The following is a 23601-nucleotide window of genomic DNA, read 5'->3' as shown; positions in this document are numbered from 1 at the left end:
ACTGCATCCTCCACATCAATCTTAAATCAAGAAAAATGCCCTAGAGACATGCCCACAGGACAATCTGATTCGAGCAGTTCCTCAGGTGAATTCCCTCTTTACAAATGTGTCTAGTTTGCGTGAAGTTAACAGTTAACCAGCACACACACAAAATAAATAAATATTAACATAAAATAATGACGAGAGGCTGGGGACACAACTCAGTTGGTAGATTGCTTGCCTAGTGTGTGCAAATCGCTAGATTTGATCCCCCAGCACCACATTAAAAACACAGCAACATGGTAGTACATGCCTGTAATGCTGGGACTTGAGAGGTAGAGGCAGGAGGATCAGAAGTTCAAGGCTCTTCTTAGCTATATAGTAAGTTTGAGGCCAGCCTGGACCACGTGAGATTCTGTCTCAAAAAAAAAAAAAAAAAAAAGGAAGAAACAATTAAAAGAAAATTAACAAGCAAACAGAATGGATAGGACTCTGATTCAAAACCTACAAGTAAACTAACAGTGCTACTATTCTCAGTAAGACAGCAGGTCCAGCCGTCAGGATGGCTGCTAGGACAAGAACAGAAGCCAGGATTTAACAAGTGTGGGGAATTTGTGGGGAAACTGGAATGCTAGGGTTGGTAGGGATTTACAATGGCGCAGCTGTTGTGGAGATCAGAGGCTTCTTGCAAAACTAAACATGGCGTCACCAAAACAGGAACCCACACAAAGGTGTCTGCACACCCACCTCTGGGCAGCATTGCTTGCAATAGCCAAAAGGCAGACACAATCGAGTGTCCACTAACAGATGAGTAGGTGATAAAATGTAGCTCACAATGGGCTACTATTCACCCTGCAAAGGCAAGGACTTTCTGAGGCTGTGTGTGTGTGTGTGTGTGTGTGTGTGTGTGTGTGTGTGTGAGTGTGTGTGTACATTCTCAGTGAGATAAGCCAGAAGCACAGGGCCAAACTGTACAATTCTATTCACAGAAGGTAAAGAGTTAGAAACACAAAGTTCAGTGGTGGGTTGCCAGGACCCAGAAGGACGAGAAAAGTTCAGTGGGGATGAGAGTTTCAGCTTTATAAGAAGCAAAGAGGACTGTGGTGAGCGATACACAGCCATGAATGTCCTAATACCTAATGCTGTATGCTTAAACATGGTCAATACAGTAAATTTTACATTATATATCCTGGCCACAATTTAAAGGTTTTGCTGGGGATCTAGCTCAGCAGTTGAGCACTTGCCTAGCAGGTAGGGGGACTTGTTTTTAATGCCCGTACTGGATTTTAAAGAAGGTTATTTTGAGCTAGATGTGGTGGGTGCACACTCACACTCCCAATGCTCAGAAGCTGAAGGTACTCTCAGTTATACACAGAATTCAAGGTCAGCCTCAGCTACGTGAGACCTCTGTTCAATACGGAAACAAAAATCAGTGAACACTATCCCAGTCAGGGGCTGAGGACAGGAGGACCTACAGAATCCCTGATGGCCAGGAGGCAGGAGGCCAGGTCTCCATTCCCAACAGTGCTACCAGGTGAGCCTGAGCAAAGGAGACTGCCGGACAGACAGATGAAGAGAGATGGGAGGGTTGATGAGATAGCTCAGCAGGTGAGATGATTGCCACGGAAGCCAGATGACCTGAGTGTTGTTCCCAGAACCAACCAAGCTGGAAAGAGAGAACCAGCTCCACAGAAGCTGTCCTCTGACGCCCACATGAGTTCCCCGGCTGCCCCCCCTACCACGTACACTTACATGCATATATGTGCAGGAAACTGCACATATGATAATTATAAACAATAAAAAAGGTGGCTAGAGGTGTCTAACATGTCACCAGGTAGGCAGTGCCACTACTGGACTGCCAACAGAGCATGTGAGGCCAGGATTTTGCCACAGCCCTGACTACCCCTGACCCATGAATACTGACATGTTACAAGATCCTGGGATCAGCTAGGCTGTGGTGGCACACGCCTTTAATCCCAGCACTCGGGAGGCAGAGCCAGGTGGATCTCTGTAAGTTCCAGGCCAGCCTGGTCTACAGAGTGAGATCCAGGAAAGGCGCAAAACTACACAGAGAAACCCTGTCTCGAAAAACCAAACAAAACAAAAAGATCCTGGGATTGCAGCAGGGGGTGGAGACCTTTGGGAAAGATTGGCTGGATCTGAGGCCATAGCTTAGGGAGTCCCCCATCCAGTTGCCCCAAGTCCTGGAACCCCATGCACTTATGAAGCCACCTCTACTGCCTGAACCATACCGACCTGCCATGCGGATCTCAGCTCAGGCTGGGATGCAGCCTCACCCAGGCAGGGGTAGCCAGCGACACTGGGTTGGCTTCTGTGCTCAGCAACACTTCACTCTCAAGCGTGTACAAGTCCCCAGCTCCAGGACTGTCCTTCCCTCCTCGATTGACCACGTCCCTGGCCAGGGCTTGTCCTCCTGAGCTGGCACCTGGTCTGGATGTTCAGAAAGTCTGGCTCTGGGATGTCTGGGGGTGAGAGGAGCGTCTCCAGACCACCTCTGATCGTACTGTCTGGAGCTGGGCCACTGGCTGGATTTAGCTCCAGGGGCAGGCGCCTGTGGAGGGGGCAGGTGGGGAGGTTGTGACGTTGCAAAGCTCCCTTCTCTCCCTTCTCCAGCTAAGAGCCCCCCAGCTATTCCCAGATCAATGGGCCCAGTGCAGGTGGGGGTGGGCTGCCATCTTGAGGACAGCCTGGTTTCCACGGGGGCCAGGATCTGGCTAGATGGAAGGGCTGAAGGGGAGGCAGCTGATGAAGGCTAAGTGCAGAGGTGATGCCCTCCCTCCTAGCCTAAGACCCAGCCTACTGGTATTGTATGGGGCAAGCGACAAGCAGGAAACACAAGAGAGGCGGGAGCGCTCCAGATTGGGTAGTAAGATATTCAGGCCCTTTCTCTTTCCGCTCTCTTCCCTCCACGTGGTCTCTTTCTGTCTCTCTTTCTGTCTCTGTCTCTCTCTGTCTCTCTGTCTCTGTCTCTGTCTCTGTCTCTCTCTCTCTCTCTCCCAATAGAGCTCTAAAAGGTTAAAAAAAAAAAAAGATATTCAGATCCTCCCACCAGTCCTGATTACCTCAGTTTCCCTGGCTTCAGTGAATAATCATCTTTGTCTGGGGTGATCCAGCCTTAGCTGAGAACAGCATAGCAGGGGTCATATCCTCACCTGATGGTCACCTGTCATCTTCATTAGGGTAGACTGAGGCAGGTTGTGCTTCCACTCGACCCACTGGTCCTCTCCAGCCTTGCCAGGCACCTCCTCCAAGCTTCCCCATCTGTCCTGAGGGAAGCCTAGTCACTGTCCAGGGGTGGGGCTTCCTCTAAGCCCCACACTTCCTTAGCTGAGGGCACCCCTTGACTAGTGGCCTGTACTAAATGGCCCACAGAAATTCACCTGGCCAGGCCACCTCAGCCCACCCTGGGAGGGAATACCCAGGCTTCCTTAGAGTCTGGTGCTAGACTAGGGTCATAGAAACCATGGTGTCTGCCAGGGGCAAACGGGCAGGACCCAAACCCATGGCTGGAGGGGTGCTTTTCTCTGAGGGTAGCGCACTCAGGCTAGAATGTCCTGCCTCTCCCTGACACTCATTCCATGCCCTCAGCCTCAGATTCCAGCCTGAAGCTGGACAGACATGCGCTCACGCACGCGCCGCGCGCGCACACACACACACACACACACACACACACACACGGATTCGGGGAGAATCCCACCCTGCACAGATCCATACTCCACTGTGTGAAAGGCAGTGACAGTGGCTCTGGAACTCTCAGCCAGGCAAGAAGGGTGCTGTCTACAAGTCTAAGGGTGCCAGAATCTCCCAGGGAACTCCAACGAAGTGTGCCCCAGGATTCAGTGTTGTGGGTGGGAAGGAGGAGAGACAGAGAGGCATGGGGGTTCTTCCCAGTCTGCAGTTCCTCCTCCAGAAGTGGGCCAGCCTGGGCTTCTGATGGGTCTTGTCATGTGTGTGTGCTTGCCTGTGATGTATGTAATGGGAAACACACACATGATCCTAAGACATGCTAACTCACATGCCTACAAGCACACTCATGAACCCAGAGGCCCACTCTCGTCAGGACAGTGGATGGAGCTTTTGTGTGTGTGTGTAGTCTGTCCACACAGGGGACACAGCCCGGCACGTGAACACACTAAGCAAGGCAAGCCATCCCGCACCCCTCCCTAACTGGCCTGCTTTCCTGCCCCAGGCTCCTGCTGGCCCCCACTGCCCTCTCATCCATCTTGTCTGCCAGCTGGTCCCTGGCGCGCCCATATCCTTCACACCTTCTCATCTCACAGCTCAATACCAGGAGGCAGCATGGCAGTCATGGCCGCAGGGAGACAAATGAGCCAGGCAGACTGCAGAGGCCAGAGTGAAGCAGCAGGGGACAGAGCTCTGGGCCCCAGCATCCTGACCTTTCCTGGGTGGTTTGCAACGCTGGGCCTGCCCAGGAGGGCACCTGGGTGAGGACTGGGGGACACCACTAGGACCTTGCAGTAGGGTTAAGGAGCCAAGGGTGGAACCAGAAGTCAGTCCTGGCAGGCACAGAGACCGGATCCTCTCAGATTTCAGTTCATGTTCACCCCCCTGATGATGGTGGGTGGAAGGAGGTAGAGAGGGTGGTAATGGTGGTAAAGCGACTTTGGCTCCTGGTAAGCTTCCTTCTGCCCCGACCCAAGCCATCTCCCCCCAGTGCCCAGCAGCTGGGCAGTTGCCCTGGGTACACTCCTTCTGCATCCTGAATCCCTTGAGTCACCTAAAAAGAACATTTGCGGGCCCAGGACTCTTGGGAACACACCCATACACTAAGAACACTTGGTAGGCACACACCTGGACACGCACAGCTGTGAATGCTTACATGGGCACATATCTGTAGGGACGGGGATCCCTCCTGGGGTCTGGAAGTCCCTCTCCAGATCTTTCTCCACATAGAGGATCTCTCTCTATTTCCAGGATGTGTGGCTAAATGTGGGCACGGAGACTGCTACCACTGTTCCCAGGTCCAAGGTTACACTGGTGGCCCTTCCCCCAGTTTTCCTCTTCAGCATGCTATGCTCACATGTGCAGGTCCGTGCATAGTCCTGTGGGCATCCCTCCTCTCCTCCACCCACCTCCCTATTCAAGGAGAGGCCATGCTGGGCAGAAAACAGGAACTGTGGGCTCCAGGCACATTGCATTTATATCATGAGATTGGTTGTCTGTCAAGGGACATGGTGCCTAGGGTAGGACAGTGGACCCTGGGCTTGGAACTGTGCCTTAGGACTGATTGTTCAGAAAGGGACACTGAGACCAGGCAGGTATGACTTGGGTTAGGGGGCGAGGGTGGAGCTGGCGGTCAGTTCTGGCAGGGCAGGCACAGAAACCCGGATCTTCTCAGATTTCAGGAAAGCCACATGCTTCTCATAGTAGGCGGCCTCATTAACGAACACAGGGTACACAATGGAGTTCCCCTCATACAGTATGTCCTCGCCACTGAACAGCTTGAAGATGGGTTCACCAGGCCTCAGTGGCTCAAAGTCGTGGTCCTAGGAGAAGAGCCAAGGCCAAGGTTGCTGGGGCTATGACCTCTGCACCCCATCCCCCCAGAGGGAGTAACTCCAGGCTTGCCAAGGAGCACTGACTAAAGACAAGGTTAGTTCTGAGAGATGTGTCATCAACTACAAGAACTTCATGGAGCATACTGTGCAAATTAGGATGGCTATGACATCATCAGGAAATACCCTCTCACCAGAATTGCTTCTGTACAGTCCCCTCTTGGACAAAATACAGAATGCTTATATATATTTTTTTAAGGTAAACTCCCTAAAAATACTGTTGTTACATAGCATTTGCAAAGCATATGGGCAATCCTGAGTTAGAATGCTCTACCAGGTGTCAAATACTCTCAAAAGTACTAAGTAAGACCGCTGCAGGAAAAGGCCGCAAGACTGCATAAGACCCTGTTCAACAGCGACCCCTTGTGGAAAGTTAGCTCACAGACACGGGGCTGCTCACATATTTGCACTTCCAATCAAGTGACTTGGGTCCTGTCCGCTCCCCTCTGCTTCTTCAAAGAGCGGACCCCCAAGAGTGTGAAGATTGCCGGGGCTCTGAGTGCCAGGCGCTAGGTGGCGCTCCAGGTGCAGGCATGGACTGGACCAGCCTCTGGTCCAGCCAGGGATTCTAAGGTAGTGGGGCTCTGTCTGACTCTCAGAGTACCCCCCCACATGCTCCCCACAGTACTGACCTGCAGCTGAGGGTGCACAGTGCCAGCCAGGTCACCGTCCGCGGTGCGTGGGAAGTCCACCTTGCCCAAGTTCCTGTAGATGTCTATCTCAAAGGCGGGAAAGGCCATGCCTGTGTAGAGGTTGGGTATGACCGTCTGTCCATTTCTCAGTTTTCGGGAGCCAGCCCTCTCCTCAGACCGCAGTGTCCCTGCAAGCTACTACGGGGCCCCACCTTGGTTGTAGAGCTCGATGAAGTCCAGAATGGACGCCACCAGAGCTCTCATCCGGGAGAACAGGTCGGCCCGCAGCACGCCCTGAGGCTGGGGGCCCATCTCCAGACCTGGGGACCAGGAAAGGAGGTGTTAGGCAGGTGTCCCAGGCCCAGACACCTAGAGGAGGTCCTGCCCTTCTGGGTCCTGATTTCGCCCTCCCAGCGTCTTCCCACCCCTTCCAACTCCACCTCTCCAGGCCCTGACTCCGCCTTCTGCCCCTTTCCTTCCTCTCCCTGCTGATTCCTTCCCCCACAACCCCCTCACAGATTCCTTTCTTGGCCACAGATTCCAAGTTGTAGGTCTCCATCCCTGGTGAATTGTACTCAAAGAGGCGGCAGGGAAGCCCCGGGTTCTGAAGCTGTGGGGTGAGAAGGGCCAGTCAGGACCCAGGCCTTCTTGAGAGGGAAACTGAGGCACTGAGGCTGGGAAGAGCAGTGTACAGGAAGCACAGAGTCATCCACCCTGCCCCACTTCTCTCCCTTGGTTGGAAGGTTCACAGAGAGTCCGGAGTACCTGCAGGTGGCAGGCCCCTGGGGACAGGGGACAGGCAGAGGTGGCACTGGTCACTCTGCCCCCTCCCTGCCCTCCCTCTCCTGCCTCTAGGGACTGACTACCTGTAGGTAGTGGCACAGGTGCAAGTTGAGGGAGTTTTGGGAGCTGTCAGAGATGAGGCAGACTCCAGTGTTGGCTGTGGTGTTGTGCAGGTCTAGAATAAAGTCGAAAGCCTGGTCTGTGCCCTTGGGACCCAGTAGCTCGTTCAACTCTCGGGCTCTTGTCACCTCATATGGGTCATCGGGAGTAGCTGTGGAACTGTGGGGAGGAAGTAAGGGACACCAGTCCCATCGTCTCAATCAATCTCCTTTTTCTTGGCTAACTTCTCACCTTGGAGGGCTTGGCTGAGATGCGACCTCCTACAAGAAGCCTTCCCTGACTGCTTTTGCCAGGTTGGATGCTGCATGGAGCACCTCCCTCCCACTTCCTCTGTGTCCCCAGTAACCTGAGGCTCACACCTTGGCCCTATTCCCCATGCTAATCTCACTCCAGCTGGTAAGAGTCTGACCCAGGTTCAGTGACCGACCCAGCTTGCCATCAGGATAGACTTTGTGGAAGAGGTGACATTCATTTAGATCTTGAAGAGCAAAGGCAGGGGTAGCTTGCTATCCACAGGGGTGGGTCTGCAGGGATACTACTACCCTGCTGTGGACCAGCCAACCTGGCCAGGCCTACTCACTTGAGGAAGGGAAGGGTGAAAGTGCGGTTGAGATCACGGTCCATGTACCGGCGACAGGCAGCTGTGGCTGCTGGGTTGGCCAGAACTGGCATGGCCGAGAAGCTGGGTCTCTGCAGCTCCCCTGGGGGCCCGCAGCCACTGCCGGGCCAGGTGGATGCCACACATCTCATTCCCGTGGGTGCCCCCAGTCACAGCCACTCGGCGCAGGGGCTCCCGGGGCACAGGAAGGGAACACATCCTAGTGTGGGTCAGGGGTCCACAAGAGACAGAGCTGGACAGTAGGGGGAGCTCCTCAGGCCCTGAGAAGTCTGAGACAGGGGGCTGCTCGTGAGGAGGTAGCTAAGTGGTAGTGTCAGCTGTGTCCCACCTGTACCCAGAAGCCAAGTTCAAGGACACCATCAAGCTAAATTTTTGTTCCACTTGGAACCTTTAAGGGTGAGTGTCGCTCTCCCGATTTTCTCTTGGAGGAGACTTTCCTTGACGATTTTAGGAGTTTCTTCCACCTGTGAAACCAACATGAGAGCCACATTGTTCAGGAGCCACATTGTCATACATTGTTATTAAGTCTCCATGCCTTACACAAGTTTCTGTTCCCTAAACCGAATGCATCCTGCAAACCATGTTTTTCAACCTGTGCTGAACTTGTGACCCCATGATGTATGCCCGGCCCTTTGCCTCCTTGTTAACCTCCTGAACACCGGTGGGACGTGTTCTTGCACTTATCTACCCCACTCCCACCAGCAGCCTTGAACCCTGAGTCCCCCACTCTTCTGTCCATGTGCTAACAGCTAATAATCTCCACAGCTGTTTTCCATCAATCTAACCTTCCCCATAAAGGGACCTCAAAAGCCAGTAAGGGGCTGCTCTCTGAAACCCTGACTTAGGGGGAGACTGTCACCTGGCCAGTTCCTTGTACACCTCTAAATACAGCTTGCTTCAATCAGACAGCTGTGGAAATGTTTCCCCCCACTCAGGTCTAACACACCTAAACTGAGAAGAGGAACTCAGACATTCAGAAGGGTGGCCTGGTCCCACCCACACCATCCTCACCAGAGAACTACACACCCATTTTATAGATGGTAAGCCAATGCCAAGCTTTCCAGGGAGAAGAGACTGTCACCCCATTAGCTATGTAGCAAGCATGTGGGCCCCAGGCCACACCTGCACCCTCCTCTGAACTGGCAGGAAGCCTCTGCGAGGCCTCTTACCTGTTGTACGTGTCTGGGCTTCCCTAGACCACAGGCCTGATGTGTCTGTCCACCTCCTAGCCCACTGTATTTACAGGCCTGGAGGCCCCAGGCAGGAAGTATTTGTGCCCAGTTAGTGGGAGAACTGGGGCGGTGGCTGGGCTGACAGCCAATCAGCCAAAGTTCACAGGGCCCCACCTCCCCCCCTAAGCTCCACCTGCCCTCACTCCCCACAGTCTAATGGGTCCAGGTCCCTGGGGCAGGCTCCTGTTCTTGCCCTCTGCTCCTCCTCTGGGAATGGGGACAGTTCTACCTGCCAGGGCCTCTGAGGTGCCCTGCTGGAACTGCACTTACCCTTGGAAAATTAATCACAGAGATTCCTGACTTGGACCGACGACTCCCAGTCCTCAGAAAGGACTGGGCTTGCCAGCTGGCAGGAAGCCCAGGGCCTGGTCCCTCACGGGTAGACAAGGTCTGCCTGCTTTCCTGAGAGGCGCTTCCCATGAGGCTACTTAAGACAGAGGGCAGTGGGTAGTGACTTGGTTGTGGCTGCACCAGCCCGGTACCTTGGGGGCCATCAGAAAAGAAGTCCCCATCCTTCTGCCTCTTTAGCATCACCCTCTGTCCTTGCATCTCTCAGGGGACCTCCCCACTTTTTTTTAAAAAAAATTTTTAATTTTTTTGGTTTTTCGAGACAGGATTTCTCTGTGTAGCTTTGCGCCTTTCCTGGAACTCACTCTGTAGCCCAGGCTGGCCTCAAACTCACAGAGATCCTCCTGCCCTCTGCCTCCCAACTGCTGGGATTAAAGGCGTGCGCCACCACCTCCTGGCTCTCCCCACTTCTTTAAGGCTGTGACCCATGGGGTTCAGTATAGTTCGTTGATGCTTCAAACAAAGTTGCAAAATGTTTTGCTTAGACTTTGTGGTCTTCAAGGATGCTGTAACTGAAATGGCTTTATTTGCTCTGTTTTGGGAAACAACCCTCAGACCCAGTTTACAGATGTGGAAACTGAGGCCCAGGCAGAGTAGCTAAGGGTACACTGAACACAGGAGACAGTTGGACCTGGAAGACAGGGTCTGACCCTTCCCGTTCCCTCCTGCCTCTATAGGGTCCTGGGGAAGGGCAAAGGAGAAGTCCTTGTCCCCTGAACTGGGGCTGTCCCTCCCACTGAGCTCAACTGTCCCCTGGCAGGAGCCAAGCACTGTTCAGAGGTCTCTGAGGAGAGAGGCAAGATGGAGGCGGTGAACCATGCAACCCGCTTAAGCGTGCTGCTCGGTTACCTGTGTCTGCCGACTGTCCACACATGAGCACCTGTCCCAGGATGCCCTCACTCTAAGACTGTCCCTGCTGTAAGTTCAAGCTGACCATCTGGGTGGCCAGGGTCCTCTGGGCTAACTTTCCTCAAGCCAGGGAGATCGCTGACTCAGGTAGCCTGAGCCGGCTCCCTATCCTCCCAGGCCCTGTCTGCGAAGTCAACGTGGGGAGAGTGGGTCCCTGTGGCTCACCTTTGTTCCCCGCAGAGCAACCGTCCTTTGGCAGAGAGCTGGAGGCAGCTGGAGTGTGGTCCTGAGAACGCTTTCTGGAGTCTCGGGCCTCCGGGCCTCCGCAGAGAGAGGCAGACGTTCATAAGGCCTACACAGGGGGTCGCTGAACCTTTTGTCAACAGTTCCTAGCAGCTGTTCACCAAGCCCTTACCCCGGAGGTGGCGGGAGTGTTGGAGGAGAGTCCAGCAAGCAGATCAGTCGGCCCAAGCGTTTCCCAGTCCCCCCTGTGCTCCAGGCCAAAGCCTTGGTGTTCAGTCTGAAGGCCGCCCAGCTGCTGACTCCGGCAGGGACCCAGAAGTAGGAATTCTTGGCTGTTTAGGCGGGTGGCAGTGTTCTAGCCCTTCCTGCCAGGAGGCACAGAGCTGTGGGGAGGGCAGCAGTGAGGAGTGAGTGCCTCACTCCCTGGGCTTCTCTGTTTCTGCGGGTTTCTAGAAGGGCAGTGGGGCTGGGAGCCAACATATCAACATAATTGTAGTTCTCTCTCTCTCTCTCTCTCTCTCTCTCTCTCTCCTCTGTCTGTCTGTCTGTCTGTCTGTCTGTCTGTCTGTCTGTCTCCAGTCACAGTTATGAATAGAGGCTAGGGGCAGGCCTGATGAGTTATACCCCCAGGAAACAGAGGGGCCCCTGAGAAGCTGTGTGACCCCCAGTCGGCGTCTTCCCTGGGCCTTGGATCCTGTTGTAGGAAGTTGGGGTGAGGCAGCTCTGAGCCTGAGACAGCTGTGGGGAGCAGGGGCAGAGCAAGTGCAAGCCTGGAAAACTGGCATGGGCAAGGACACCCTAAGGTGAACACGGGCTAGAGCAATGCCCGTCATAGTATCCACAGGCCCAGCATCTCTCTAGTTAGGGAAGCTGAGGCCCAAAAAGGTATCAGAACCAAGCTCCCCACTCTCCCCAAGTTGTAAATCTTGATCCAAGAGGGCCTTGGGGCCTGAGACCCATGCCTGAGGATCATGGAGCCCCTGGCTGACCTCCACTCTCCTGACCAGGCTATGGCTCCTCTGGCCTGCCTGTCACATCTTGGTCAAGGTCCATCAGCCTTGTTCCCTGTCCATGGTCTGCTGAGTCCTCAGGGATGTGCCACTGGCCACCCGCCCCACCCCCAACTTCTCGAGGCTGTTCCTGTCTGTCCTTCACAAATGACCTCCCATCCCCCTGCCAGTGACTCCAAAGGTGCTGTCTGAGACACACTTGTGTGTTATGTAGCCGCTTCCTTCTGGGATGGAATCTCCTAGGCAACAGAGCTCAGGCCACTCTGAGAGGGAGGCTGTTGCCTTGCAGGGCTTGTGGCATCTGCCTGGTGTTTTCTGCCAAGGACTAGGGAATGACAGCCAGCTTTGTCTTTCTCTGAAAGTGCTTTGGATGCCAGCCCCAGGGAAAGAGCCGGGGAAGGACCTGAGAGGCTGTGCTGTGGACCCGGTCAGAGAACACACAGTCTACACTGGGAGAAGGAGCTGAGGAAGTGGACAGAGAGGGCCTAGCAGGGGAGGAGAGTCAGTCAGCACCACAGCTGAGGAAGGCGAGGGCCCAGCTTGGGTAAAAGGTTCATTGAATGAGAAGTTTAAATTTTGAGCCTTGCTGAAGTGGAGACCTGGAAGGGTAGCCATGTGGGCATTGAGCTTGTGGCCAGGCCACCATAACTAGTTCTTGAGGACGCCTAGGTGGAGACGCTTGGCCCCTTCTCAAAGAGTGTATGGCTAGTTGAGGGGAGGGAGAGGGAAGAAGCAGCTGAGGGGGCCTTTGTTTCTTGTCCCTCAACCCTGCCTTATTAATTTGATTTAGGTACCAGGCAGGGCCAGCTCTGGCTGGGTACTGGGGACATGGCAACCAGCCAGAGCTGGCTTCTGTCCCCTTGTGTTGGGCTTCGGTGGCCATGCTGGGACAGAGGGGCATGGGAAGTCTCTTTGTATTCCTCCGGAGGGCACTGAGAACCCTGTGAGATCTGCACGTACAGCCCCAGGGGACAGCTCTGTCCTCTGCCCTCTGCACTGTGTCCTGCTTTCTGTGGCTGTGATAAAGACGCCATGACCAGAGCTACTTGGGAAGGAAGGGTTAACAGGCCTGCACAAACCCTGAAGGAGGTCAGGACAGGAACTCAAGGCAGGAACCTGAAAGCAGGAACAGAAACAGAGGCCGCAGAGGAACACTCCTTACTGGCTTGTCCTGGACCACCTGCACAGGGATGGCACCACTCACGGTGAGCTGGGCCCTCCTGCCATCACTCATTAATCAAGAAAATAACCCACAGACTTGCCTGCAGGCCAATCTGATGGGGACATTTTCTCAATTGAGGGTCCCTCTTTCCAAATGATTCCAGCTTATCTCAAGTTATCAAAACACTAACCAGCACAATCCACACAAGGGCAGGAGGCCCCTGGCTGTGGCTGCACACAGATCTATGCTCCTACCGGAGTCCTTCCTACACTAGACCTGGCCTCCCAAAGCCCATTTACACTCCAGGCCCGCCCCCCCCCACCCGCTGCTCTCTCCACCTCCCCGCTGCTTTCACTGTGACCAGCCCCTTCAGCTCTCACTCCAGCAGTGTCCTGCTGGCTTCCTGCTAACCTGATGTCCTGGGTTTGGACCAGGAAGGATGATAGTGTTGATTTTCTTATGGCCACTCTAGGTTGAAGCTAATGACCCACTGTGGGCCCAGCACCTATGGCTAGATTTCACCACGACCCACTGGAGCCCCAGGGTAGCTCCCAAGCCTGCCACTCACCCGGCCACTTACTCAGTAACCCATCATCCCTCCATCCAACCGCCTCCCAGCCAGCCACCAGCCACACACCCATCTGTTCCTCTCTCATTTATTCATTCTCTCCTTCATGCATCCATAAGTCCCTGTTATGTGTCTCTGCAGTGTCCCCCATGTACCATTCTGGAGATGCCATCACCAAAGTGTCTAAGACCACACTTCTTTTAATTTCTCAACCTCAGGGCACTAGCTCAGATTTCCTGTGACTCTAAGGATTAGGAGCCCAGCAAGCCAAGGTTGGGAATTGAAAGTGGCTCTGGAGCCGGGATAGGGGTGGGGGATTGGGGAAGAACAAGGAACCAATTCCAGGGCCAGGAATGCTGTCTACCCAGCCTCCAGCCCCAAGATCCTCAACAAAGGCCACTGTCTCTCAGCTCGAGCCCTGCTTTCCTCTGTGAACGCAGTACAACCCTGCCTTGACTCAAGGCCTCAGTTTCCCCATGTTCAGATGAAGTCTCCAGCTTTTTGCTTGTTTGTTTTTGAGATAGGGTCTCTACATACCCCTGACTGTCCTGGAACTTACTAGGTAGCCTGGGCTAACATTACAAAGATCACAAAGATTCGCCTGTCTCTGCCTCCCAAGTGCTGGGATTAAAGTAGTACGCCACCACACCTGGTTCCAAGACTCTATTTTTAAATTTTATTTTCCATGTATGAGTGTTTTGCCTATGAGTATGTCTGGGCATCATATGTGTGCCTGGTACCTGCTGAGGCCAGAAGAGGGTGTTGGATCCTCTTAAACCAGCATTACAGATGGTTATGAGCTGTGATGTGCACTCTGGGGTCTGATCCCAGTCCTCTGGAAAAAGTCAGTGCTCTTAACCACAGAGCTGTCTCTTTAGCCCCAAATCTCCAATTTCATATTCTACCTCTTTCTAGGAAAAGAGATGTAGCCAACACATGCACACAGCCCTCCTGGGCCAGAGCAGACATGACTAATCAACCATGTTTTCCTTCTTATTCATGATGCTTCCTGGCCTGCCATCCTATGAGCTGAACTGTATTCTGTCATGTCTGCTGAATCATGGGGGATAGAACCCCCTGAAGCCATGAGCTACATGAGAATCTTTCCCCCTTAAACTTGCCTATGTAAGATCTTTTGATAGAAGCAACAGAAGAGTAACTAATGAACACACTTCAGACAGACTCACCAATTAACCTGACCTGGCTTCAAGATCATGGACTTCAGATGGACAAAGCCACCCTCCGGGTGTGGATGGACCTGTGAGAACCACTGCTCTGTCTTTTGGGACCCTGAATATGATCTGACAAAGGAAGTCCTCCTCAGTCACCAGATCTGCCCAACCTTGGGGAGGGGGCTTCTCTGTCAGCAGACCTGTCTAAACAGAGGGTCAGGAGGCTGCTGAGGGGGCTGTGCTCTGGGAAGGGATTGAACCAGCCACCTGGAGGTCCTGCCTGGCTGCAGGTCTGTTCAGAAAAAGTTCTAGAAGTGGGGTGTTCACAGGCAGACACCTGCCTTTCGGGAACCACTGGGGATGTGGGAGCAGCTGAAAGCTCAGTTAGGTCAGGGGCTGGGCAGCAGGGGGGAGTCAGGGAGGTGCTCATAGAAGGGTGCAGCTCTGGGAGCCCATGGCCCAGCTTATCAGCGTCTGGTTCCAGGGACCATAAGGAGGGTATCGGAGGTCATTAAGCTTTCTATCCCGGGGCTGCGCAGCAGACAGGCACGCTGGTGGGAGAAGGTGTCGAAGGAGAACTTGCCGTGGTACCTGCCAATTCCACTGTTGCCTGCAAGGACACGGAGAGTGAGCGTGTGAGGTCAGCACCTGTGTAGCCCTGCTTGGCAGCCTGGGTAACAGCCACCTGCCTGAGCCAGAAGCCCAAAGCTTGCAAGAGAACAGAGAAAGGCAGGGCAATCAAATAACCATTTTACAGACAGGGACACTGAGGCCATATGAGGCCCAGGGCCTACGTTCAGGTGGAATAGCAAGGGACTTTCTGGGGCTGGGCCTGGATTGTGGAGGGGCCAGGAACTCACCAACTCCCCCCAGGGGCAGGGCGGGTAGAGTCAGGTAGAGAAAACCATCGTTGCCTCCAAAGCCACCACTGCTGGTGCGTTCCAACATCTGGTTCACCACCTGAGAGAGGCAGAGCGCGTGGGGCAGGAGGTGAGCCCTGACTGACTGTCCCACTGGGGAAACTAAGGGTTTTCACCTCTACATTGCCTTTCCCAGCTCCTCCCTCCACTGAGCAGTCCCTTATTATAAGCACCCACTGGCGGCTCACTTCATAGGGCTACGGAGGGCAAAAGTTTATGCCCATAGCCAAGACCATGAGGAGGAGGTCACGACTTTGTGAGGGTGTGGTGGATCCCCACTGCAACCAACCAGGCTCTGCCTGTGCGGTCCTGGTCGGTCTTGCCCTTCAATCCCATAGGAGTTTGGTTTCTGAGGAACTTTGCTCAGCTCAGAACGGGGGAGGGGGCTTCCTCACACATCTCTTGCTGCAAGTGGAAGCTGCCCCAGCCAGGGCAGACAGTTGGCCAGTCATGCACCTGGCACCTGTGGCCCTGCCTGTGTCCTGTCCTAGGATGTCTTTGTGCAGTATTCAATGGAACTAGGGTGGTTGCTAAACTCAGAGCATCTGTCTAAAGCCCCAAGCAGGAGGTGTGGTTAATTGCCCCCTTTTCAGCTTCTCTGGGGCCCCAGCCCTGGCAGACCCCACCTGGCTGCAGTTGGAGAAGGCATACAGCGCCAGCGGCTTCTCCCGTTTGTTAATGAAGTCGATGGCCTCATCCAGGCTTTTCACGGTCACCATGGGCAGGATGGGCCCGAAGATCTCCTCCTGCATCACAGGCTCTGATTCCTGCACGTCTACCAGCACCGTGGGTGCTGTGGACAAAGGGAGAAACAGCCTCACTTGTTGTCGGGGCTTGGATGGAAACAAGGTTCCAGACTGGACTTGACCTATCAGGACTCCGGGGTCTGAGTGCCTAGGGACAGGGCCTCTCTGGGCAATGAACAGCAAATGGAAGTTCAAGCCCCTAAGTCTGGGTTCCAGCTCAGTAAGTCTAGAGCGGTGGGGCCTAAGGTTGGAATTTAGGAATCACAGGCTCAGCCACAGTTAAGGCACCAGAGTGGTGAACTTAAGGATCCAAGACTCATGTTGAAGCTCACATTTAGGGTCCAACACAGCCCTCTTCAGTACCGAAGAGCCTCAGCCCAGGTGGGCTGTGTGCCAGTGATGGGAGCAGAAGACTCACCAATGTAGCGTTCTGCCTCATCGCTCTGGCCACCAATGGCCACACGGCCACAGCCCAGCAGTCCCTGGAGACGCTTGAAATGTTTCTGGTTGATGATTCTGCCCAGGTTAGGGGAGGTCTGTGGGTTGTCTCCATAGAAACGTGTGATGGCGTTCTGCAGGGCAGGCACCAGCCGCTCCTGCATCTCCTGGCTACACAGGATGTAATCGGGGGCCACACAGGTCTGGCCAGCATTGAAGTAGCGGAACCAGGCCACACGGTTGGCCACGGTCTGGGGGTCACAGTCGTCATCCACATAGCAGGGGTTCTTACCCCCCAGCTCCAGGGTGATGGGCGTCAGGTGTTGGCAGCAGCGGCCATGACGATCTTGCCAACCGGAGGGCTTCCTGAGGACATGGTCAAGAGACACTATCTTCACCTGGCAAACTGGTCTAGCATGAATTTTGGCCTCCTCTCTCCACAGACACCTTTCCCAGCCCAAGTTCTGGGCTGTTCCACCTATCCTGACCACCCAAGATCCAATCTCCAAGATTCTCAGAGGGCCTAGAATGGACTCGGGGATACCTCCACCTCTTGACTGGTTCCCTGCCCTGGCCTATGGCCTTATGCTTCAATGCCTTCACACTGTATTCTCTGCTGCCCCCCATCCCCAGGATCCTGGCCAGAACCATCCTTACCCGTGAAGAAGATATAGTCAAATTTATGTTTCAGCAGCTGCCCGGTCTCCTCAGGCCCACCCAGCACTACAGCAAAGCAGCTCTGCAAGGCAGGATGATAGCTCAGGAGGCAGACCCAAGGACAGCAGGGACTTCCCCACTGGCTGGGACACGGGTGTGGGGATGCCGGGTGCTGACAGGCAGAGCCATGCCCACCTGGTCCAGATACTGAGGCAGCAGCTCGACCAGCACCTTCTCTGTGTTCTTGCTTATCTCTGATGGTTTCAGTACCACACAGTTCCCTGCAGGAGCCAATGGGGAAGTGGAGGAGGGAGGCTGGTGCCTGCACCCCCCAGGGAACTCTGGATGCCCTCTTTGGGAAGGACCATCAGACTAGAGGGTCCCCAAACCCCCCTCACCTGCAGCAATGGCCCCTACTAGGGGCACGATCATCAAGTTCAAGGGGTAATTCCAGGGTGCAATGATAAGCACCAGGCCAAAGGGCTCCTTCCGGATGAAGGCTGAGCTCAGTTTCGTGAGCTAGGACACAGGATGACAGTCAGTTGTCAAGTGAGGAACAGTCTGCCCCTGCCCCCCACCCCGCCCACGCCCCACCTGCCCTCAGCACATGGGTCCTCACCTCCCTGGCTGATGGGGTCCCCAGAAGGGACCTGGGGCAGGCTGCCCTGTGCTCTGCCACCCACTGCCACCTCCACCTACCATCACCCAGCCTACAGGGCTCACCAAGTTGGTGGACACAGACTCATCCTTCATCCAGGCCTGCAGGTTCTTGAGGGCCAGGTCCACCTCATTCTGGCACAGGATGATCTCACTCATGTCTGACTCAAAGGCTGACTGTGGGGTGGGGAGATCAGGTTCAAGGCTGGGCTGGGGTCTACTGTTTGGAAAGGGCATGAGGTGGTTTCCTTGAGCATATAAATGCAGTATACAGTTCCATGGGGACTAATTCTGGAGTGCCATTGCCTGGCTTTGAGACTTTGAGCAAGCAACTTAACACTTGCCTCAGTTTCCCTATTTGTGACCTGAGAACAACCATCTAGCTGGCCTCTCTGTGATGTTCTGTGTGTTGTCAAGTTAGAGTTGCAAGGGTTAAATACCCCAGGAGGTTTGCCCCTCATCAAGGGCACAAGATCTCCGGAAAGGATGTGGCCCAGCTTAGGAAGGACACAGTTGCACCTGTCCAGATGCTCCTCCCATCCCCCACAGCACCTTGCCCACGTCCTTGGCCAGTGCATCCTGCAGCAGCTGCTTGTTGTCCTGCAAGAATTGGCCCAGGCTCTTCAGCTGTGCTGCCCGGAACTCAGCAGGCCTAGTCCGCCCTGCATTGAAAGCCTCCCGTAGCCTCCGGAGTGTGTCCTCAGAGGGGTCCACCCTGCGGGAGGGGACAGGGTTCACTGGGAGCTTGTGTACCACTCAACCTTTGGGAAGAGCTTCAGCAGCCCCAGGGCCCAAGGCAGCCCCGCAAATGCATGTCAGCCGTGCCCCACTTACCCGTCCTCCCAAGCCCCTACCCTGAGTTTCATAGCCCTTGGATGAAGTTTCATATCCCATGGACCAGCTGCTACAGAAAGGTGTTGTGTGCACATGGGTGTTATTGTATGTGTCTGATTTGTTCTTTTAATTTTTTAATGACCTTTTGTTTGTCATTGTTTAAAATAAGCAGTTTAATAGCTTTCTTTTTTTTAAATTGTATTTATTATTGGATGTGAAGAGAGGCACTCTTATTATATGTGTGTGAAGGTCAGAGGACAAATTGTGGGGTCAGTTCTCCCCTTGCACCTTTCCTTGGGTCCCCACAATCAAACACAGGTCACCAAGCTCATGTGCCAAGTGTCTACCTTGCTGAGCCATCTCATTTCACCAGCCCCTTCTCTCTATCAGTGTGTGTGTGTGTGTGTGTGTGTGTGTGTGTGTGTGTGTGTGTGTGTGGTGTGTGTGTGTGTGTGTGTGGTATGTGTGTATGTGTGTGTGTGTGTGTGTGTGGTATGTGTGTGTGTGTGGTATGTGTGTGTGTGTGTGTATGTGTGTGTGTGTGTGGTATGTGTGTATGTGTGTGTGTGTGTATATGTATGTGTGTGTATGTGTGTGTGTGTGTGTGTGGTGTGTGTGTGTATGTGTGTGTGTGTGGTGTGTGTGTGGTGTGTGTGTATGTGTGTGTGTGTGTATGTGTGTGTGTGTGGTATGTGTGTGTGTGTATATGTATGTGTGTGTATGTGTGTGTGTGTGTGGTGTGTGTGTGTGTGTGTGTGTGTGTGTGGTGTGTGTGTGTGTGTGTTTGTGTGTGTGTGGTGTGTGTGTGTGTGTGTGTATGTGTGTGTGTGGTATGTGTGTATGTGTGTGTATGTGTGTGTGTGGTGTGTGTGTATGTGTGTGTGTAGTATGTGTGTATGTGTGTGTTTGTGTGTGTGGTATATGTCTATGTGTGTGTTTGTGTGTGTGTGTGGTGTATGTGTGTATGTATGTGTGTGTGTGGTGTGTGTGTATGTGTGTGTATGTGTGTATGTGTGTGTTTGTGTGTGTGTAGTATGTGTGTATGTGTGTGTTTGTGTGTGTGGTATGTGTGTATGTGTGTGTTTGTGTGTGTGTGTGGTGTGTGTGTGTATGTATGTGTGTGTGTGGTGTGTGTGTATGTGTGTGTGTGGTATGTGTGTATGTGTGTGTATGTGTGTGTGTGGTATGTGTGTATGTGTGTGTATGTGTGTGTGTGTAGTATGTGTGTATGTGTGTGTTTGTGTGTGTGTGTGGTGTGTGTGTGTATGTATGTGTGTGTGTGGTGTGTGTGTATGTGTGTGTGTGGTATGTGTGTATGTGTGTGTTTGTGTGTGTGTGTGGTATGTGTGTATGTGTGTGTTTGTGTGTGTGTGGTATGTGTGTATTTGTGTGTGTGTGTGTGGTGTGTGTATGTGTGAGGGGGGCGGGCTCCTAGGCTCTCTAGGCTCCTCGCTGCCTGGAAAGGACACCCTCCAACCAGTTAGCTGCCTGCAGGCTGCGGAGTGTGCTCCAGGTCCCCAGCTTTGTGAGCTGTCACTGTGCTGGGGTGGGCCTTGGAGAGGCAGCTGTCACTAAGTCCTTTCCGCTTCGTAAGTCACCCCTCACCCATCTCCTGTGAGTAACCTGTAACTAAAGTCATTGGTTTACCAAGTTGGACTTTGGTGGTAGCTGGACTTTGGTCTGTCATGGACTCCCTATCTGGGGTGAGCAGATCTTTGTGTTTGGTCTCTGAAGTAGTTTTGCCACACAACAGTAGCCCAGGCCCACCTCCAACTACGATGCTGATATTTATACGCTTGTGTGTGAGTGTGCATGTGTGCCTGTATCCACGTGTGCCCATTTTCAAGTGTCTACAAGTAAGGAGTGAGTGTCAGTGGGTTTAGCTTTGTGGGCACACCTGAGTGTCTGGGTACATGTGTCCTGTGTGGTGAGATGGGTGGGAATAGGTGTTGCTTGGCATCTGTGTGGACAGGAACAGCACATGTTGGGACCTGCTCACAGCCCTGAGAGGGAGCAGGAGCAGCACCCTTGTTGTGCCCTTGAAGTCCTGCCCCACGCGCACCTACACCCTCCCTTGACTTCAGCAGGTCACCATCCTAGTTAATGACATCGCGGCACATCCCTGCAGACAGTGCCTCGCTTGTGGACAAAGCTACTCTGAGAACAGTGCCAACACAACGTCCACAGCCAGGGCAGTGAACAGAATCTTACAACAGTGCCTCTGTGGAGAGGACTGTCAGGACAGTGCTCCCTGTGGACAGGACTGTCAGGACAGTGCTCCCTGTGGACAGGACTGTCAGGACAGTGCCCCCTGTGGACAGGACTGTCAGGACAGAGACTGTTCCTAAGAACAAAAGGCAAAGTTGAGCAGACACCACAGCTCTGAGGGGCTGTACCAGCTGAGGAATTTGGGGAGACAGGAGAGTACAGACTTGCCCTCCTCCCCAGGACAGTGCTGCTGAGTTCCTGGCTGAGGCCTCCACATTCATGTCCCCTTCCCCTGGGGCCGGCAGCAGGAGGCAGCAGTCCTGACAGCAGCAATGCTGAGGACTGTCCCTGAGCAGGCTCAGCTCCTGCCAGGGCTGGATGGGGACCCAAAGCTTCCTTCCTTACAAACCACACCTTGGGGAGCCCCCACTTAGACCCCTTCCCAGGAGGACCAGGGCCATTCCTGCAGGGGTTTCCTGCAGGAGCTCCTGCAGGAGCTGGGCCTGGCGGGGGTGCTGGTTCCCTACTCCCTGGACGGCTTGGCATGGTTGGTTCTAGATGCCAGGCCCTAGAGCATTGCAGGTCCATGCATTGTCCATGGCTTCCTACTGCCTTCCTGGGGCTGAACCTGGATGCGCTGAGGCCCCCGCGGGCTACCTTCGTGGAGGCAGCCTACTTCACTCAGCTTGCTTCTATTCTGTAAGGTGGCACCATTCCCTAAGTCAGGGGTCCTGGCCTGTATAAGAAAGCTAGCTGAGAATAAGCCTATGAGCTACTGAAAGCAGCACCCTCCATGGTTTCTGCTCTACTTCCTTGGCTTTGAATTAGCTCCTGTGTTGAGTTCCCTCAGTGATGGTCTGTAACCTGTGAGTGGAAATCAACCCTTTCCTCCTGTAAGCTGCTTCTGGGCAGGGCATTTTATCACCGTTACAGAGAGGAAGTGAGAAAACCCTCCTCAAGCTTGTCAGCCCCATAGATCTCTCCTCCACCAACACTGTGACCATGTTCCTATGTGTGTCCCACATGTGGTGTGTGTGTGTGTGGGTTATATGTGTATGTATGTGTGGTGTGTGTGTCCACATGTATGAGTGAAGACTTGTATGTGTGCAGATGAATGTGTGGGTGTGTGTGGAGACCAGAGATTGGCACCTGCTACCTTCCTCAATCCCCCTTTATTTAATGAGCTCCCTGAACCTAGAGTTCACTACTTAGGCTGCTCTAGTTAATGTGGCCTGGGGGCTTCCTGTCTCTGCTCCCAAACAGTGGCTTAAACAGGTGGGCTAATACGCCCACTGGAGTTTGCTTGGCGTGTGGGGGATCACCATGTATGTGATGGGTTTGGGGCACGGTCTTTATGCAGCCTTAGCCAGTCTGGTACACTGAAGCAATCCTCCTGCCCCTGAGTATGGAGGTGACTTGTTGTGTTGGCTGCCACACTAAGCTTTTAGTTACATATTTTTATCATCTCCTCCATGCCTGTTTGGTAGTATCCAACTTTTCTAAGAGAATGTCACATTTCCAGAACCATAGTGAACAGGGGCTTTTTTTTTTAAAGACCAACGTCTCCCACAATGCAGCTCTAGCTGGCCTGCCTGGCACTCTCTATGTAGACTAGGCTGGCCTCAGACTCACAGAGATGTACCTACCTCTGCCTCCAAGAGTGCTGGGATTAAAGGCATGGGCCATTCAGCACAATGATAGGATCTTCTGTTTTTAAAAAAATCATTTTTATTTCATGTGCATTGGTGTTTGCCTACATGTGTATCTGTGTAAGGCTGTTGGGTCCTCTGTGTGAGGGTGTTGGATCTCCTGGAACTAGAGTTACAGACAGTTATGAGCTGCCATGTGGGTGCTGGGAGTTGAACCCAGGTTCCCTGGAAGGGCAGCTAGTGCTCCTAATCACTGAGCTGTCTCTCCAGCCCTGACTGGATCTTATGTAGCTCATGCTAGCCTCAAATTTGATATCTAGCTAAGGATGACTTGGAACCCCTGATTCTCAAGCCTCTGCTTCTACCTCCCAAGTGCTGGGATTATATTCATGTGCCACTACACGCAGTTTATGCTGTGCTTGGTCAGACACGGGGCTTCATGCACACTAGGCAAGCACTCTACCAGCCCCCACTGTTTTCTTCCTTTTTTTTTTTTTTTTTTTTTTTTAAATTTCTCTTTTCTTTCCAGGCTGTCTGTGAATTCATGATCCTACAACCTCAGCATCCAGAGAGCCGAGGTTACATGTGTACAGCCCCATTGTTACTGTGGCTTTTTAACCCTAAAGCTGGGTTGGGTGTGGTAGCACACGCCTTTAACCCCCAGCACTCCAGAGGCAAAGGCAGGCAGATCTCTGTGAGTTTAGGCCATCCTGGTCTACATAGTAAATTCCAGGGCAGCCAGAGCTACGTAGTGAGACCCTGCCTCAAACAAACAAAACCCTCAGCTCTGGCCTTGCAGTCCCCTCCTTTCTGGTACCTCATCACAGCTCTGACGTCCCTTGCCAGGTCTCCATCTGCTCATATAGCTGTCACCTTCAGCAGTGTGGAGCTCCTCCAGACAGGATGGGGTTGTCCCCAGTCCTGGGGTCTTGAGGGCTTCCTATCTGTCACAGGAACATGAGGCACGGAAGGAGAAAGCAGTTCCTCTGCCCTCAGCCCCTGGTCCTGCTGTCACTCTCCTAGGCTCCTTGGTGATCTCAACCCCTTGGCTCCCAGCCCTGTCCCTCACCTATGACCCACACCCATTTCCACCAGTAACTGTCACCCACCCAAGGCCTTTCGCACTAAGATCCTCTGCCGCCAGTACCATGACCCTACCTACCTGAGTGAGGGCTCGG

At 53.6% G+C, this 23601-nt stretch overlaps 2 pseudogenes; both read right to left on the bottom strand.

Annotated features, from left to right (window-relative positions):
* Positions 1-5143: 5143 nt before the first annotated feature.
* On the bottom strand, positions 5144-8086 carry LOC118584438 (annotated as a pseudogene).
* Positions 8087-13985: 5899 nt separating this feature from the next.
* Positions 13986-18335, bottom strand: LOC118596118 (annotated as a pseudogene).
* Positions 18336-23601: the final 5266 nt, after the last annotated feature.

The sequence above is a fragment of the Onychomys torridus genome, chromosome 1 (assembly GCF_903995425.1).
Source record: "Onychomys torridus chromosome 1, mOncTor1.1, whole genome shotgun sequence".
Classification (NCBI taxonomy): Eukaryota; Metazoa; Chordata; class Mammalia; order Rodentia; family Cricetidae; genus Onychomys; species Onychomys torridus.
Note: the sequence above shows the minus strand (reverse complement) of the source record. Positions and strands in the feature narration are given on the sequence as shown.